This window comes from Ranitomeya imitator, chromosome 5 (genome assembly GCF_032444005.1).
Source record: "Ranitomeya imitator isolate aRanImi1 chromosome 5, aRanImi1.pri, whole genome shotgun sequence".
Classification (NCBI taxonomy): Eukaryota; Metazoa; Chordata; class Amphibia; order Anura; family Dendrobatidae; genus Ranitomeya; species Ranitomeya imitator.
Genome location: NC_091286.1, coordinates 183,310,801 through 183,336,096, shown reverse-complemented (window position 1 = coordinate 183,336,096; position 25,296 = coordinate 183,310,801).

The window sequence follows — 25,296 nt, the reverse complement described above, 5'->3', positions numbered from 1 at the left end:
CTATACCATACACTCTACACCCTACACTCTATACCATACACTCTATACCCTACACTCTACACTCTATACCCTACACTCTACACCCTACACTCTACACTCAATAGCATACACCCTATACCCTACACTCTATACCCTGCACTCTATACTCTATACCCTACTGTCTATACCCTACAGTCTATACCCTATACTCTATACCCTACACTCTATAACTTACACTCTACACCCTACACTCTATACCCTGCACTCTATACCCTACACTCTATACCCTGCACTCTATACCCTACACTCTACACTCTGTACCATACACTCTATACCCTACGCTCTATACCCTACACTCTATACCCTACACTCTACACTCTATACCCTACACTCTATACCATACACTCTATACCCTACACTCTATACCATACATTCTACACTCTATCGCTATACCCTACACTCTATACCATACACTCTACACCCTACACTCTATACCATACAATCTATACCCTACACTCTACACTCTATACCCTACACTCTATACCCTACACTCAATACCCTACACTCTATACCCTACACTCTACACTCTATACCCTACACTCTACACCATGCACTCTATACCCTATACTCTATACCCTACACTCTACACTCTACACCCTACAATCTAAACCCTACACTCTATACCCTACACTCTATACCCTACACTCTATACCCTACACTCTACACTCTATACCCTACACTCTATACCATACACTCTATACCCTGCACTCTATACCCTGCACTCTATACCCTGCACTCTACGCTCTATACCCTACACTCTATACCATACACTCTATACCCTACACTCTATACCCTGCACTCTATACTCTATACCCTATTGTCTATACCCTACAGGCTATACCCTACACTCTATACCCTACACTCTATACCCTACACTCTACACCCTACACTCTATACCCTGCACTCTATACCCTACACTCTATACCCTGCACTCTATACCCTACACTCTATACCATACACTCTATACCCTACACTTTATACCCTACACTCTATACCCTACACTCTACACTCTATACCCTACACTCTATACCATACACTCTACAACCTACACTCTATACCATACACTCTATACTCTACACTCTACACTCTATACCCTACACTCTATACCTTACACTCTATACCCTACACTCTACACTCTATACCCTACACTGTACACCCTACACTCTATACCCTACACTCTAATCCCTACACTCTACACTCTATACCCTACACTCTATACCCTACACTCTATACCCTACACTCTATACCCTACACTCTACACTCTATTCCCTACACTCTACACCCTACACTCTACACTCTATACCCTACACTCTATACCCTACACTCTATACCCTACAATCTACACTCTATACCCTACACTCTATACCCTACACTCTGCACTCCATACCCTACACTCTATAACATACCCTCTATACCTTACACTCTATACCCTACACTATATACCATACACTCTACACTCTATCTCTATACCCTACACTCTATACCATACACTCTACACCCTACACTCTATACCATACACTCTATACCCTACACTCTACACTCTATACCCTACACTCTACACCCTACACTCTACACTCAATAGCATACACTCTATACCCTACACTCTATACCCTGCACTCTATACTCTATACCCTACTGTCTATACCCTACAGTCTATACCCTATACTCTATACCCTACACTCTATAACTTACACTCTACACCCTACACTCTATACCCTGCACTCTATACCCTACACTCTATACCCTGCACTCTATACCCTACACTCTACACTCTGTACCATACACTCTATACCCTACGCTCTATACCCTACACTCTATACCCTACACTCTACACTCTATACCCTACACTCTATACATTACACTCTACACCCTACACTATATACCATACACTCTATACTCTACACTCTATACCCTACACTCTATACCCTACACTCTATACCCTACACTCTACACTCTATACCCTACACTCTACACCCTACACTCTATACCCTACACTCTAATCCCTACACTCTACACTCTATACCCTACACTCTATACCCTACACTCTATACCCTACACTCTATACTCTACACTCTATACCCTACACTCTACACCCTACACTCTACACTCTATACTCTACACTCTATACCCTACACTCTATACCCTACAATCTACACTCTATACCCTACACTCTATGCCCTACACTCTACACTCAATACCATACACTCTATACCTTACACTCTATACCCTACACTCTATACCCTACACTTTAAATTCTATACCCTACACTCTGCACTCCATACCCTACACTCTATAACATACCCTCTATACCCTACACTCTATACCCTACACTCTATACCATACATTCTACACTCTATCGCTATACCCTACACTCTATACCATACACTCTACACCCTACACTCTATACCATACAATCTATACCCTACACTCTACACTCTATACCCTACACTCTATACCCTACACTCAATACCCTACACTCTATACCCTACACTCTATACCCTACACTCTACACTCTATACCCTACACTCTACACCATGCACTCTATACCCTACACTCTATACCCTACACTCTACACTCTATACCCTACACTCTATACCATACACTCTATACCCTGCACTCTATACCCTGCACTCTATACCCTGCACTCTACGCTCTATACCCTACACTCTATACCATACACCCTATACCCTACACTATATACCCTGCACTCTATACTCTATACCCTACTGTCTATACCCTACAGGCTATACCCTACACTCTATACCCTACACTCTATACCCTACACTCTACACCCTACACTCTATACCCTGCACTCTATACCCTACACTCTATACCCTGCACTCTATACCCTACACTCTATACCATACACTCTATACCCTACACTTTATACCCTACACTCTATACCCTACACTCTACACTCTATACCCTACACTCTATACCATACACTCTACAACCTACACTCTATACCATACACTCTATACTCTACACTCTACACTCTATACCCTACACTCTATACCTTACACTCTATACCCTACACTCTACACTCTATACCCTACACTGTACACCCTACACTCTATACCCTACACTCTAATCCCTACACTCTACACTCTATACCCTACACTCTATACCCTACACTCTATACCCTACACTCTATACCCTACACTCTGCACTCTATACCCTACACTCTACACCCTACACTCTACACTCTATACCCTACACTCTATACCCTACACTCTATACCCTACAATCTACACTCTATACCCTACACTCTATACCCTACACTCTGCACTCCATACCCTACACTCTATAACATACCCTCTATACCTTACACTCTATACCCTACACTATATACCATACACTCTACACTCTATCTCTATACCCTACACTCTATACCATACACTCTACACCCTACACTCTATACCATACACTCTATACCCTACACTCTACACTCTATACCCTACACTCTACACCCTACACTCTACACTCAATAGCATACACTCTATACCCTACACTCTATACCCTGCACTCTATACTCTATACCCTACTGTCTATACCCTACAGTCTATACCCTATACTCTATACCCTACACTCTATAACTTACACTCTACACCCTACACTCTATACCCTGCACTCTATACCCTACACTCTATACCCTGCACTCTATACCCTACACTCTACACTCTGTACCATACACTCTATACCCTACGCTCTATACCCTACACTCTATACCCTACACTCTACACTCTATACCCTACACTCTATACCATACACTCTACACCCTACACTATATACCATACACTCTATACTCTACACTCTACACTCTATACCCTACACTCTATACCCTACACTCTATACCCTACACTCTACACTCTATACCCTACACTCTACACCCTACACTCTATACCCTACACTCTAATCCCTACACTCTACACTCTATACCCTACACTCTATACCCTACACTCTATACCCTACACTCTATACTCTACACTCTATACCCTACACTCTACACCCTACACTCTACACTCTATACTCTACACTCTATACTCTACACTCTATACCCTACAATCTACACTCTATACCCTACACTCTATGCCCTACACTCTACACTCAATACCATACACTCTATACCTTACACTCTATACCCTACACTCTATACCATACACTCTATACCCTACACTTTATACCCTACACTCTATACCCTACACTCTACACTCTATACCCTACTCTCTATACCATACAATCTACAACCTACACTCTATACCATACACTCTATACTCTACACTCTACACTCTATATCCTACACTCTATACCTTACACTCTATACCCTACACTCTACACTCTATACCCTACACTCTACACCCTACACTCTATACCCTACACTCTAATCCCTACACTCTACACTCTATACCCTACACTCTATACCCTACACTCTATACCCTACACTCTATACCCTACACTCTACACTCTATACCCTACACTCTACACCCTACACTCTACACTCTATACCCTACACTCTATACCCTACACTCTATACCCTACAATCTACACTCTATACCCTACACTCTATACCCTACACTCTAAACTCTATACCCTACACTCTGCACTCCATACCCTACACTCTATAACATACCCTCTATACCTTACACTCTATACCCTACACTATATACCATACACTCTACACTCTATCTCTATACCCTACACTCTATACCATACACTCTACACCCTACACTCTATACCATACACTCTATACCCTACACTCTACACTCTATACCCTACACTCTACACCCTACACTCTACACTCTATACCCTACACTCTATACCCTACACTCTATACCCTACACTCTACACCCTACACTCTATACCCTACACTCTATACCCTACACTCTACACTCTATACCCTACACTCTACACCCTACACTCTACACTCTATACCCTACACTCTATACCCTACACTCTATACCCTACAATCTACACTCTATACCCTACACTCTATACCCTACACTCTAAACTCTATACCCTACACTCTGCACTCCATACCCTACACTCTATAACATACCCTCTATACCTTACACTCTATACCCTACACTATATACCATACACTCTATACCCTACACTCTACACCCTACACTCTATACCCTACACTCTACACCCTACACTCTATACCCTACACTCTAATCCCTACACTCTACACTCTATACCCTACACTCTACACTCTATACCCTATACTCTATACCCTACACTCTACACTCTATACCCTACACTCTATACCCTACACTCTATACCCTACACTCTACACCCTACACTCTATACCCTACACTCTAATCCCTACACTCTACACTCTATACCCTACACTCTATACCCTACACCCTATACCCTACACTCTATACCCTACACTCTATACCCTACACTCTACACTCTATACCCTACACTCTATACCATACACTCTACACCCTACACTATATACCATACACTCTATACTCTACACTCTACACTCTATACCCTACACTCTATACCCTACACTCTATACCCTACACTCTACACTCTATACCCTACACTCTACACTCTACACTCTATACCCTACACTCTAATCCCTACACTCTACACTCTATACCCTACACTCTATACCCTACACTCTATACCCTACACTCTATACTCTACACTCTACACTCTATAACCTACACTCTACACCCTACACTCTACACTCTATACTCTACACTCTATACCCTACACTCTATACCCTACAATCTACACTCTATACCCTACACTCTATGCCCTACACTCTACACTCAATACCATACACTCTATACCTTACACTCTATACCCTACACTCTATACCCTACACTCTAAATTCTATACCCTACACTCTGCACTCCATACCCTACACTCTATAACATACCCTCTATACCCTACACTCTATACCCTACACTCTATACCATACATTCTACACTCTATCGCTATACCCTACACTCTATACCATACACTCTACACCCTACACTCTATACCATACAATCTATACCCTACACTCTACACTCTATACCCTACACTCTATACCCTACACTCAATACCCTACACTCTATACCCTACACTCTATACCCTACACTCTACACTCTATACCCTACACTCTACACCATGCACTCTATACCCTATACTCTATACCCTACACTCTACACTCTACACCCTACAATCTAAACCCTACACTCTATACCCTACACTCTATACCCTACACTCTATACCCTACACTCTACACTCTATACCCTACACTCTATACCATACACTATATACCCTGCACTCTATACCCTGCACTCTATACCCTGCACTCTACGCTCTATACCCTACACTCTATACCATACACTCTATACCCTACACTCTATACCCTGCACTCTATACTCTATACCCTACTGTCTATACCCTACAGGCTATACCGTACACTCTATACCCTACACTCTATACCCTACACTCTACACCCTACACTCTATACCCTGCACTCTATACCCTACACTCTATACCCTGCACTCTATACCCTACACTCTATACCATACACTCTATACCCTACACTTTATACCCTACACTCTATACCCTACACTCTACACTCTATACCCTACACTCTATACCATACACTCTACAACCTACACTCTATACCATACACTCTATACTCTACACTCTACACTCTATACCCTACACTCTATACCTTACACTCTATACCCTACACTCTACACTCTATACCCTACACTCTACACCCTACACTCTATACCCTACACTCTAATCCCTACACTCTACACTCTATACCCTACACTCTATACCCTACACTCTATACCCTACACTCTATACCCTACACTCTACACTCTATACCCTACACTCTACACCCTACACTCTACACTCTATACCCTACACTCTATACCCTACACTCTATACCCTACAATCTACACTCTATACCCTACACTCTATACCCTACACTCTGCACTCCATACCCTACACTCTATAACATACCCTCTATACCTTACACTCTATACCCTACACTATATACCATACACTCTACACTCTATCTCTATACCCTACACTCTATACCATACACTCTACACCCTACACTCTATACCATACACTCTATACCCTACACTCTACACTCTATACCCTACACTCTACACCCTACACTCTACACTCAATAGCATACACTCTATACCCTACACTCTATACCCTGCACTCTATACTCTATACCCTACTGTCTATACCCTACAGTCTATACCCTACACTCTATACCCTACACTTTAAATTCTATACCCTACACTCTGCACTCCATACCCTACACTCTATAACATACCCTCTATACCCTACACTCTATACCCTACACTCTATACCATACATTCTACACTCTATCGCTATACCCTACACTCTATACCATACACTCTACACCCTACACTCTATACCATACAATCTATACCCTACACTCTACACTCTATACCCTACACTCTATACCCTACACTCAATACCCTACACTCTATACCCTACACTCTATACCCTACACTCTACACTCTATACCCTACACTCTACACCATGCACTCTATACCCTACACTCTATACCCTACACTCTACACTCTATACCCTACACTCTATACCATACACTCTATACCCTGCACTCTATACCCTGCACTCTATACCCTGCACTCTACGCTCTATACCCTACACTCTATACCATACACCCTATACCCTACACTATATACCCTGCACTCTATACTCTATACCCTACTGTCTATACCCTACAGGCTATACCCTACACTCTATACCCTACACTCTATACCCTACACTCTACACCCTACACTCTATACCCTGCACTCTATACCCTACACTCTATACCCTGCACTCTATACCCTACACTCTATACCATACACTCTATACCCTACACTTTATACCCTACACTCTATACCCTACACTCTACACTCTATACCCTACACTCTATACCATACACTCTACAACCTACACTCTATACCATACACTCTATACTCTACACTCTACACTCTATACCCTACACTCTATACCTTACACTCTATACCCTACACTCTACACTCTATACCCTACACTGTACACCCTACACTCTATACCCTACACTCTAATCCCTACACTCTACACTCTATACCCTACACTCTATACCCTACACTCTATACCCTACACTCTATACCCTACACTCTGCACTCTATACCCTACACTCTACACCCTACACTCTACACTCTATACCCTACACTCTATACCCTACACTCTATACCCTACAATCTACACTCTATACCCTACACTCTATACCCTACACTCTGCACTCCATACCCTACACTCTATAACATACCCTCTATACCTTACACTCTATACCCTACACTATATACCATACACTCTACACTCTATCTCTATACCCTACACTCTATACCATACACTCTACACCCTACACTCTATACCATACACTCTATACCCTACACTCTACACTCTATACCCTACACTCTACACCCTACACTCTACACTCAATAGCATACACTCTATACCCTACACTCTATACCCTGCACTCTATACTCTATACCCTACTGTCTATACCCTACAGTCTATACCCTATACTCTATACCCTACACTCTATAACTTACACTCTACACCCTACACTCTATACCCTGCACTCTATACCCTACACTCTATACCCTGCACTCTATACCCTACACTCTACACTCTGTACCATACACTCTATACCCTACGCTCTATACCCTACACTCTATACCCTACACTCTACACTCTATACCCTACACTCTATACCATACACTCTACACCCTACACTATATACCATACACTCTATACTCTACACTCTACACTCTATACCCTACACTCTATACCCTACACTCTATACCCTACACTCTACACTCTATACCCTACACTCTACACCCTACACTCTATACCCTACACTCTAATCCCTACACTCTACACTCTATACCCTACACTCTATACCCTACACTCTATACCCTACACTCTATACTCTACACTCTATACCCTACACTCTACACCCTACACTCTACACTCTATACTCTACACTCTATACTCTACACTCTATACCCTACAATCTACACTCTATACCCTACACTCTATGCCCTACACTCTACACTCAATACCATACACTCTATACCTTACACTCTATACCCTACACTCTATACCATACACTCTATACCCTACACTTTATACCCTACACTCTATACCCTACACTCTACACTCTATACCCTACTCTCTATACCATACAATCTACAACCTACACTCTATACCATACACTCTATACTCTACACTCTACACTCTATATCCTACACTCTATACCTTACACTCTATACCCTACACTCTACACTCTATACCCTACACTCTACACCCTACACTCTATACCCTACACTCTAATCCCTACACTCTACACTCTATACCCTACACTCTATACCCTACACTCTATACCCTACACTCTATACCCTACACTCTACACTCTATACCCTACACTCTACACCCTACACTCTACACTCTATACCCTACACTCTATACCCTACACTCTATACCCTACAATCTACACTCTATACCCTACACTCTATACCCTACACTCTAAACTCTATACCCTACACTCTGCACTCCATACCCTACACTCTATAACATACCCTCTATACCTTACACTCTATACCCTACACTATATACCATACACTCTACACTCTATCTCTATACCCTACACTCTATACCATACACTCTACACCCTACACTCTATACCATACACTCTATACCCTACACTCTACACTCTATACCCTACACTCTACACCCTACACTCTACACTCTATACCCTACACTCTATACCCTACACTCTATACCCTACACTCTACACCCTACACTCTATACCCTACACTCTATACCCTACACTCTACACTCTATACCCTACACTCTACACCCTACACTCTACACTCTATACCCTACACTCTATACCCTACACTCTATACCCTACAATCTACACTCTATACCCTACACTCTATACCCTACACTCTAAACTCTATACCCTACACTCTGCACTCCATACCCTACACTCTATAACATACCCTCTATACCTTACACTCTATACCCTACACTATATACCATACACTCTATACCCTACACTCTACACCCTACACTCTATACCCTACACTCTACACCCTACACTCTATACCCTACACTCTAATCCCTACACTCTACACTCTATACCCTACACTCTACACTCTATACCCTATACTCTATACCCTACACTCTACACTCTATACCCTACACTCTATACCCTACACTCTATACCCTACACTCTACACCCTACACTCTATACCCTACACTCTAATCCCTACACTCTACACTCTATACCCTACACTCTATACCCTACACCCTATACCCTACACTCTATACCCTACACTCTATACCCTACACTCTACACTCTATACCCTACACTCTATACCATACACTCTACACCCTACACTATATACCATACACTCTATACTCTACACTCTACACTCTATACCCTACACTCTATACCCTACACTCTATACCCTACACTCTACACTCTATACCCTACACTCTACACTCTACACTCTATACCCTACACTCTAATCCCTACACTCTACACTCTATACCCTACACTCTATACCCTACACTCTATACCCTACACTCTATACTCTACACTCTACACTCTATAACCTACACTCTACACCCTACACTCTACACTCTATACTCTACACTCTATACCCTACACTCTATACCCTACAATCTACACTCTATACCCTACACTCTATGCCCTACACTCTACACTCAATACCATACACTCTATACCTTACACTCTATACCCTACACTCTATACCCTACACTCTAAATTCTATACCCTACACTCTGCACTCCATACCCTACACTCTATAACATACCCTCTATACCCTACACTCTATACCCTACACTCTATACCATACATTCTACACTCTATCGCTATACCCTACACTCTATACCATACACTCTACACCCTACACTCTATACCATACAATCTATACCCTACACTCTACACTCTATACCCTACACTCTATACCCTACACTCAATACCCTACACTCTATACCCTACACTCTATACCCTACACTCTACACTCTATACCCTACACTCTACACCATGCACTCTATACCCTATACTCTATACCCTACACTCTACACTCTACACCCTACAATCTAAACCCTACACTCTATACCCTACACTCTATACCCTACACTCTATACCCTACACTCTACACTCTATACCCTACACTCTATACCATACACTATATACCCTGCACTCTATACCCTGCACTCTATACCCTGCACTCTACGCTCTATACCCTACACTCTATACCATACACTCTATACCCTACACTCTATACCCTGCACTCTATACTCTATACCCTACTGTCTATACCCTACAGGCTATACCCTACACTCTATACCCTACACTCTATACCCTACACTCTACACCCTACACTCTATACCCTGCACTCTATACCCTACACTCTATACCCTGCACTCTATACCCTACACTCTATACCATACACTCTATACCCTACACTTTATACCCTACACTCTATACCCTACACTCTACACTCTATACCCTACACTCTATACCATACACTCTACAACCTACACTCTATACCATACACTCTATACTCTACACTCTACACTCTATACCCTACACTCTATACCTTACACTCTATACCCTACACTCTACACTCTATACCCTACACTCTACACCCTACACTCTATACCCTACACTCTAATCCCTACACTCTACACTCTATACCCTACACTCTATACCCTACACTCTATACCCTACACTCTATACCCTACACTCTACACTCTATACCCTACACTCTACACCCTACACTCTACACTCTATACCCTACACTCTATACCCTACACTCTATACCCTACAATCTACACTCTATACCCTACACTCTATACCCTACACTCTGCACTCCATACCCTACACTCTATAACATACCCTCTATACCTTACACTCTATACCCTACACTATATACCATACACTCTACACTCTATCTCTATACCCTACACTCTATACCATACACTCTACACCCTACACTCTATACCATACACTCTATACCCTACACTCTACACTCTATACCCTACACTCTACACCCTACACTCTACACTCAATAGCATACACTCTATACCCTACACTCTATACCCTGCACTCTATACTCTATACCCTACTGTCTATACGCTACAGTCTATACCCTATACTCTATACCCTACACTCTATAACTTACACTCTACACCCTACACTCTATACCCTGCACTCTATACCCTACACTCTATACCCTGCACTCTATACCCTACACTGTACACTCTGTACCATACACTCTATACCCTACGCTCTATACCCTACACTCTATACCCTACACTCTACACTCTATACCCTACACTCTATACCATACACTCTACACCCTACACTATATACCATACACTCTATACTCTACACTCTACACTCTATACCCTACACTCTATACCCTACACTCTATACCCTACACTCTACACTCTATACCCTACACTCTACACCCTACACTCTAATCCCTACACTCTACACTCTATACCCTACACTCTATACCCTACACTCTATACCCTACACTCTATACTCTACACTCTATACCCTACACTCTACACCCTACACTCTACACTCTATACTCTACACTCTATACCCTACACTCTATACCCTACAATCTACACTCTATACCCTACACTCTATGCCCTACACTCTACACTCAATACCATACACTCTATACCTTACACTCTATACCCTACACTCTATACCCTACACTCTAAATTCTATACCCTACACTCTGCACTCCATACCCTACACTCTATAACATACCCTCTATACCCTACACTCTATACCCTACACTCTATACCATACATTCTACACTCTATCGCTATACCCTACACTCTATACCATACACTCTACACCCTACACTCTATACCATACAATCTATACCCTACACTCTACACTCTATACCCTACACTCTATACCCTACACTCAATACCCTACACTCTATACCCTACACTCTATACCCTACACTCTACACTCTATACCCTACACTCTACACCATGCACTCTATACCCTATACTCTATACCCTACACTCTACACTCTACAACCTACAATCTAAACCCTACACTCTATACCCTACACCCTATACCCTACACTCTATACCCTACACTCTACACTCTATACCCTACACTCTATACCATACACTCTATACCCTGCACTCTATACCCTGCACTCTATACCCTGCACTCTACGCTCTATACCCTACACTCTATACCATACACCCTAAACCCTACACTATATACCCTGCACTCTATACTCTATACCCTACTGTCTATACCCTACAGGCTATACCCTACACTCTATACCCTACACTCTATACCCTACACTCTACACCCTACACTCTATACCCTGCACTCTATACCCTACACTCTATACCCTGCACTCTATACCCTACACTCTATACCGTACACTCTATACCCTACACTTTATACCCTGCACTCTATACCCTACACTCTACACTCTATACCCTACTCTCTATACCATACAATCTACAACCTACACTCTATACCATACACTCTATACTCTACACTCTACACTCTATACCCTACACTCTATACCTTACACTCTATACCCTACACTCTACACTCTATACCCTACACTCTACACCCTACACTCTATACCCTACACTCTAATCCCTACACTCTACACTCTATACCCTACACTCTATACCCTACACTCTATACCCTACACTCTATACCCTACACTCTACACTCTATACCCTACACTCTACACCCTACACTCTACACTCTATACCCTACACTCTATACCCTACACTCTATACCCTACAATCTACACTCTATACCCTACACTCTATACCCTACACTCTAAACTCTATACCCTACACTCTGCACTCCATACCCTACACTCTATAACATACCCTCTATACCTTACACTCTATACCCTACACTATATACCATACACTCTACACTCTATCTCTATACCCTACACTCTATACCATACTCTCTACACCCTACACTCTATACCATACACTCTATACCCTACACTCTACACTCTATACCCTACACTCTACACCCTACACTCTACACTCTATACCCTACACTCTATACCCTACACTCTATACCCTACACTCTACACCCTACACTCTATACCCTACACTCTATACCCTACACTCTACACTCTATACCCTACACTCTACACCCTACACTCTACACTCTATACCCTACACTCTATACCCTACACACTATACCCTACAATCTACACTCTATACCCTACACTCTATACCCTACACTCTAAACTCTATACCCTACACTCTGCACTCCATACCCTACACTCTATAACATACCCTCTAAACCTTACACTCTATACCTTACACTATATACCATACACTCTATACCCTACACTCTACACCCTACACTCTATACCCTACACTCTACACACTACACTCTATACCCTACACTCTAATCCCTACACTCTACACTCTATACCCTACACTCTACACTCTATACCCTATACTCTATACCCTACACTCTACACTCTATACCCTACACTCTATACCCTACACTCTATACCCTACACTCTACACCCTACACTCTATACCCTACACTGTAATCCCTACACTCTACACTCTATACCCTACACTCTATACCCTACACCCTATACCCTACACTCTATACCCTACACTCTATACCCTACACTCTACACTCTATACCCCACACTCTACACCCTACACTCTACACTCTATACCCTACACTCTATACCCTACATTCTACACTCTATACCCTACACTCTATACCCTACACTCTACACTCAATACCATACACTATATACCTTATACTCTATACACTACACTCTATACCCTGCACTCTAAACTCTATACCCTACACTCTGCACTCCATACCCTACGCTCTATAACATACCCTCCATACCCTACACTCTATACCCTACACTCTATACCATACACTCTACACTCTATCTCTATACCCTACCCTCTATACAATACACTCTACACCCTACACTCTATACCATACACTCTATACCCTACACTCTACACTCTATGCCCTACACTCTATACCCTACACTCAATACCCTACACTCTATACCCTACACGCTATACCCTACACTATACACTCTATACCCTACACTCTACACCATGCACTCTATACCCTACACTCTAAACCCTACACTCTATACCCTACACTCTATACCCTACACTCTATACCATACACTCTATACCCTACACTCTATACCCTACACTCTATACCCTACACTCTACACCCTACAGGCTATACCCTACACTCTATACCCTACACTCTATACCCTACACTCTACACCCTACACTCTATACCCTACACTCTATACCCTACACTCTATACCCTACACTCTACACTCTATACCCTACACTCTATACCCTACACTTTATACCATACACTCTATACCATACTTTCTATACCCTACACTCTATACCCTACACTCTACACTCTATACCCTACACTCTATACCCTACACTCTACACTCTATACTCTACACTCTACACTCTATACCCTACACTCTATACCCTACAGTCTATACCATACACTCTATACCATACACTCTATACCCTACACTCTATACCCTACACTCTATACCCTACACTATATACCCTACACTCTACACTCAATACCATACACTCTATACCCTACACTCTATACCCTACACTCTATACTCTATACCCTACTGTCTATACCATACAGGCTATACCCTACACTCTATACCCTACACTCTATACCCTACACTCTATACCCTACACTCTATACCCTACACTCTATACCCTGCACTCCATACCCTACACTCTACACTCTATACCCTACACTCTATACCATACACTCTACACCCAACACTCTATACCATACACTCTATACCCTACACTATACACTCTATACCCTACATTCTATACCCTACACTCTATACACTACACTCTATACCCTACACTCTACACTCTATACCCTACACTCCACACCCTACACTCTATAACCTACACTCTAATCCCTACACTCTACACTCTATACCCTACACTCTATACCCTACACTCTATACCCTACACTCTATACCATACACTCTACACTCTATCTCTATACCCTACACTCTATACAATACACTCTACACCCTACACTCTATACCATACACTCTATACCATACACTCTACACTCTATGCCCTACACTCTATACCCTACACTCAATACCCTACACTCTATACCCTACACGCTATACCCTACACTATACACTCTATACCCTACACTCTACACCATGCACTCTATACCCTACACTCTAAACCCTACACTCTATACCCTACACTCTATACCCTACACTCTATACCATACACTCTATACCCTACACTCTATACCCTACACTCTATACCCTACACTCTACACCCTACAGGCTATACCCTACACTCTATACCCTACACTCTATACCCTACACTCTACACCCTACACTCTATACCCTACACTCTATACCCTACACTCTATACCCTACACTCTATACCCTACACTCTACACTCTATACCCTACACTCTATACCCTACACTTTATACCATACACTCTATACCATACTTTCTATACCCTACACTCTATACCCTACACTCTACACTCTATACCCTACACTCTATACCCTACACTCTACACTCTATACTCTACACTCTACACTCTATACCCTACACTCTATACCCTACAGTCTATACCATACACTCTATACCATACACTCTATACCCTACACTCTATACCCTACACTCTATACCCTACACTATATACCCTACACTCTACACTCAATACCATACACTCTATACCCTACACTCTATACCCTACACTCTATACTCTATACCCTACTGTCTATACCATACAGGCTATACCCTACACTCTATACCCTACACTCTATACCCTACACTCTATACCCTACACTCTATACCCTACACTCTATACCCTGCACTCCATACCCTACACTCTACACTCTATACCCTACACTCTATACCATACACTCTACACCCAACACTCTATACCATACACTCTATACCCTACACTATACACTCTATACCCTACATTCTATACCCTACACTCTATACACTACACTCTATACCCTACACTCTACACTCTATACCCTACACTCCACACCCTACACTCTATAACCTACACTCTAATCCCTACACTCTACACTCTATTCCCTACACTCTATACCCTACACTCTATACCCTACACTCTATACCCTACACTCTACACCCTACACTCTACACTCTATACCCTACAATCTACACTCTATACCCTACACTCTATACCCTACACTCTACACTCAATACCATACACTCTATACCTTACACTCTATACCCTACACTCTAAACTCTATACCCTACACTCTGCACTCTATACCCTACACTCTATAACATACCCTCTATACACTACACTCTATACCCTACACTCTATACCATACACTCTACACTCTATCTCTATACCCTACACTCTATACCATACACTCTACACCCTACACTCTATACCATACACTCTATACCCTACACTCTACACTCTATACCCTACACTCTATACCCTACACTCAATACCCTACACTCTATACCCTACAATCTATACCCTACACCATACACTCTATACCCTACACTCTACACCATGCACTCTATACCCTATACTCTATACCCTACACTCTACACTCTATACCCTACACTCTATACCCTACAATCTATACCCTACACTCTATACCCTACACTCTATACCCTACACTCTATACCCTACACTCTACACTCCATACCCTACACTCTATACCATACACTCTATACCCTACAATCTATACCCTACACTCTATAACCTATACTCTATACCCTTCACTTTATACCCTACACTCTACACCCTACACTCTATACCCTACACTCTATACCCTACACTCTATACCCTACACTTTATACCCTACACTCTACACTCTACACTCTATACCCTACACTTTATTCCATACACTCTATACCATACACTCTATACCCTACACTCTATACCGTACACTCTACACTCTATACCCTATACTCTATACCCTACACTCTACACTCTATACCCTACACTCTATACCCAACACTCTACACTCTATACCCTACACTCTACACTCTATACCCTACACTCTATACCCTACACTCTATACCCTACACTCTACACTCTATACCCTACACTCTATACCCTACACTCTATACCCTACAATCTATACCCTACACTCTACACTCTATACCCTGCACTCTATACTGTACACTCTGCACTCTATACCCTACACTCTATACCCTACACTCTATACCCTACACTTTATACCCTACACTCTATACCGTACACTCTACACTCTATACCCTACACTCTATACCCTACACTCTACACTCTATACCCTACACTCTATACCCTACACTCTACACTCTATACCCTACACTCTACACTCTATACCCTACACTCTATACCCTACAATCTATACCATACACTCTATACCATACACTCTATACCCTACACTCTATATCATACACTCTATAGCCTACACTCTACACTTTATACCCCACACTCTACACTCTATACCCTACACTCTATGACCTACACTCTATAACATACACTCTATTCCATACACTGTATGCCCTACACACTATACCCTACACTCTACACTCTACAATCTATACCCTACACTCTACACTCTACACCTTACACTCTATACATTACACTCTATGCCCTACACTCTACACTCTATACCCTACACTCTATACTATACACTCTATACCCTACACTCTATACCCTACACTCAATACCCTGCCTTCTATACCCTACACTCTACACTCTATACCATACACTCTATACCCTACACTCTACACTCTATACCCTACACTCTACACTCAATACCATACACTCTATACCCTACACTCTATACTCTATGCCCTGCTGTCTATACCCTACAGGCTACACCCTACACTCTATACCCTACACTCTATACCCTACACTCTATACCCTACACTCTACACTCTACACCCTACACTCTATATCATACACTGTATAGCCTACATTCTACACTCTATACCCTACACTCTATACCCTACACTCTATACCATACACTCTATTCCATACACTCTATGCCCTACACAACATACCCTACACTCTACACTCTACAATCTATACCCTACACTCTACACTCTATACCTTACACTCTATACCCTACACTCTATACCCTACACTCTACACTCTATACCCTACACTCTACACTCTATACCCTACACTCTATACCCTACACTCAATACCCTGCACTCTATACCCTACACTCTACACTCTATACCATACACTCTATACCCTACACTCTACACTCTATACCCTACACTCTACACTCAATACCATACACTCTATACCCTACACTCTACACCCTACACTCTACACTCTATACCCTACACTCTATACCCAACACACTCTATACCCTACAATCTACACTCTATACCCTACACTCTATACCCTACACTCTACACTCAATACCATACACTCTATACCTTACACTCTATACCCTACACTCTAAACTCTATACCCTACACTCTGCACTCTATACTCTACACTCTATAACATACCCTCTATACACTACACTCTATACCCTACACTCTATACCATACACTCTACACTCTATCTCTATACCCTACACTCTATACCATACACTCTACACCCTACACTCTATACCATACACTCTATACCCTACACTCTACACTCTATACCCTACATTCTATACCCTACACTCAATACCCTACACTCTATACCCTACACTCTATACCCTACACCATACACTCTATACCCTACACTCTACACCATGCACTCTATACCCTATACTCTATACCCTACACTCTACACTCTATACCCTACACTCTATACCCTACAATCTATACCCTACACTCTATACCCTACACTCTATACCCTACACTCTATACCCTACACTCTACACTCCATACCCTACACTCTATACCATACACTCTATACCCTACAATCTATACCCTACACTCTATAACCTATACTCTATACCCTTCACTTTATACCCTACACTCTACACCCTACACTCTATACCCTACACTCTATACCCTACACTCTATACCCTACACTTTATACCCTACACTCTACACTCTACACTCTATACCCTACACTTTATTCCATACACTCTATACCATACACTCTATACCCTACACTCTATACCGTTCACTCTACACTCTATACCCTATACTCTATACCCTACACTCTACACTCTATACCCTACACTCTATACCCAACACTCTACACTCTATACCCTACACTCTACACTCTATACCCTACACTCTATACCCTACACTCTATACCCTACACTCTACACTCTATACCCTACACTCTATACCCTACACTCTATACCCTACAATCTATACCCTACACTCTACACTCTATACCCTGCACTCTATACTGTACACTCTGCACTCTATACCCTACACTCTATACCCTACACTCTATACCCTACACTTTATACCCTACACTCTATACCGTACACTCTACACTCTATACCCTACACTCTATACCCTACACTCTACACTCTATACCCTACACTCTATACCCTACACTCTACACTCTATACCCTACACTCTACACTCTATACCCTACACTCTATACCCTACAATCTATACCATACACTCTATACCATACACTCTATACCCTACACTCTATATCATACACTCTATAGCCTACACTCTACACTTTATACCCCACACTCTACACTCTATACCCTACACTCTATGACCTACACTCTATAACATACACTCTATTCCATACACTGTATGCCCTACACACTATACCCTACACTCTACACTCTACAATCTATACCCTACACTCTACACTCTACACCTTACACTCTATACATTACACTCTATGCCCTACACTCTACACTCTATACCCTACACTCTATACTATACACTCTATACCCTACACTCTATACCCTACACTCAATACCCTGCCTTCTATACCCTACACTCTACACTCTATACCATACACTCTATACCCTACACTCTACACTCTATACCCTACACTCTACACTCAATACCATACACTCTATACCCTACACTCTATACTCTATGCCCTGCTGTCTATACCCTACAGGCTACACCCTACACTCTATACCCTACACTCTATACCCTACACTCTATACCCTACACTCTACACTCTACACCCTACACTCTATATCATACACTGTATAGCCTACATTCTACACTCTATACCCTACACTCTATACCCTACACTCTATACCATACACTCTATTCCATACACTCTATGCCCTACACAACATACCCTACACTCTACACTCTACAATCTATACCCTACACTCTACACTCTATACCTTACACTCTATACCCTACACTCTATACCCTACACTCTACACTCTATACCCTACACTCTACACTCTATACCCTACACTCTATACCCTACACTCAATACCCTGCACTCTATACCCTACACTCTACACTCTATACCATACACTCTATACCCTACACTCTACACTCTATACCCTACACTCTACACTCAATACCATACACTCTATACCCTACACTCTATACTCTATACCCTACTGTCTATACCCTACAGGCTATACCCTACACTCTATACCCTACACTCTACACCCTACACTCTATACCCTACACTCTATACCCTGCACTCTATATCCTACACTCTACACTCTATACCCTACACTCTATACCCTACACTCTATACCCTACACTCTATACCCTACACTTTACACTCTATACCCTACACTCTATACCATACACTCTACACCCTACACTCTATACGATACACTCTATACCCTACACTCTACACTCTATACCCTACACTCTATACCCTACACTCTATACCCTACACTCTACACCCTACACTCTATACCCTACACTCTAATCCCTACACTCTATACTCTATACCCTACACTCTACACTCTATACCCTATACTCTATACCCTACACTCTACACTCTATACCCTACACTCTATACCCTACACTCTATACCCTACACTCTATACCCTACACTCTATACCCTACACTCTAATCCCTACACTCTACACTCTATACCCTACACTCTATACCCTACACTCTATACCCTACACTCTACACTCTATACCCTACACTCTACACCCTACACTCTACACTCTATACCCTACACTCTATACCCTACAATCTACACTCTAAACCCTACACTCTACACTCAATACCATACACTATATACCTTACACTCTATACACTACACTCTATACCCTGCACTCTAAACTCTATACCCTACATTCTGCACTCCATACCCTACGCTCTATAACATACCCTCTATACCCTACACTCTATACCCTACACTCTATACCATACACTCTACACTCTATCCCCTACACTCTATACAATACACTCTACACCCTACACTCTATACCATACACTCTATACCCTACACTCTACACTCTATGCCCTACACTCTATACCCTACACTCAATACCCTACACTCTATACCCTACACTCTATACCCTACACTATACACTCTATATCCTACACTCTACACCATGCACTCTATACCCTACACTCTACACTCTATACCCTACAATCTATACCCTACACTCTATACCCTACACTCTAAACCCTACACTCTATACCCTACACTCTATACCCTACACTCTATACCATACACTCTATACCCTACACTCTATACCCTACACTCTATACCCTACACTCTACACTCTAAACCCTACAGGCTATACCCTACACTCTATACCCTACACTCTATACCCTACACTCTACACCCTACACTCTATACCCTACACTCTATACCCTACACTCTACACTCTATACCCTACACTCTATACCCTACACTTTATACCATACACTCTATACCATACTTTCTATACCCTACACTCTATACCGTACACTCTACACTCTATACCCTACACTCTATACCCTACACTCTACACTCTATACCCTACACTCTATATCCTACACTCTACACTCTATACTCTACACTCTACACTCTATACCCTACACTCTATACCCTACAATCTATACCACACACTCTATACCATACACTCTATACCCTACACTCTATACCCTACACTCTATACCCTACACTCTACACTCAATGCCATACACTCTATACCCTACACTCTATACCCTACACTCTATACTCTATACCCTTCTGTCTATACCATACAGGCTATACCCTACACTCTATTCCCTACACTCTATACCTTACACTCTACACCCTACACTCTATACCCTACACTCTATACCCTACACTCTATACCCTGCACTCCATACCCTACACTCTACACTCTATACCCTACACTCTATACCCTACACTCTATACCCTACACTCTACACTCTACACTCTATACCCTACACTCTATACCCTACACTCAATACCCTGCACTCTATACACTACACTCTACACTCTATACCATACACTCTATACCCTACACTCTATACCCTACACTCTATACTCTATACCCTACTGTCTAAAACCTACAGGCTATACCCTACACTCTATACCCTACACTCTATACCCTACACTCTACACCCTACACTCTATACCCTACACTCTATACCCTACACTCTATACCCTGCACTCTATACCCTACACTCTACACTCTATACCCTACACTCTATACCCTACACTCTACACCCTACACTCTATACCCTACACTCTATACCCTACACTCTATACCCTGCACTCTATACCCTACATTCTACACTCTATAAACTACACTCTATACCCTACACTCTACACCCTACACTCTATACCCTACACTCTATACCCTACACTCTACACTCAATACCATACACTCTATACCCTACACTCTATACCCTACACTCTATACTCTATACCCTACTGTCTATACCCTACAGGCTATACCCTACACTCTATACCCTACACTCTATACCCTACACTCTATACCCTACACTCTACACCCTACACTCTATACCCTACACTCTATAACCTACACTCTATACCCTGCTCTCTATACCGTACACTCTACACTCTATACCCTACACTCTATACCATACACTCTACACCCTACACTCTATACCATACACTCTATACCCTACACTCTACACTCAATACCATACACTATATACCTTACACTCTATACACTACACTCTATACCCTGCACTCTAAACTCTATACCCTACACTCTGCACTCCATACCCTACGCTCTATAACATACCCTCTATACCCTACACTCTATACCCTACACTCTATACCATACACTCTACACTCTATCTCTATACCCTACACTCTATACAATACACTCTACACCCTACACTCTATACCATACACTCTATACCCTACACTCTACACTCTATGCCCTACACTCTATACCCTACACTCAATACCCTACACTCTATACCCTACACTCTATACCCTACACTATACACTCTATACCCTACACTCTACACCATGCACTCTATACCCTACACTCTACACTCTATACCCTACAATCTATACCCAACACTCTATACCCTACACTCTAAACCCTACACTCTATACCCTACACTCTATACCCTACACTCTATACCATACACTCTATACCCTACACTCTATACCCTACACTCTATACCCTACACTCTACACTCTATACCCTACAGGCTATACCCTACACTCTATGCCCTACACTCTATACCCTACACTCTACACCCTACACTCTATACCCTACACTCTATACCCTATACTCTATACCCTACACTATACACTCTATACCCTACACTCTATACCCTACACTTTATACCATACACTCTATACATTCTTTTTATACCCTACACTCTATACCGTACACTCTACACTCTATACCCTACACTCTATACCGTACACTCTACACTCTATACCCTACACTCTATACCCTACACTCTACACTCTATACCCTACACTCTATACCCTACACTCTACACTCTATACCCTACACTCTACACTCTATACCCTACACTCTATACCCTACAATCTATACCATACACTCTATACCATACACTCTATACCCTACACTCTATACCCTACACTCTATATCATACACTCTATAGCCTACACTCTACACTCTATACCCCACACTCTTCACTCTATACCCTACACTCTATAACCTACACTCTATACCATACACTCTATTCCATACACTGTACGCCCTACACACT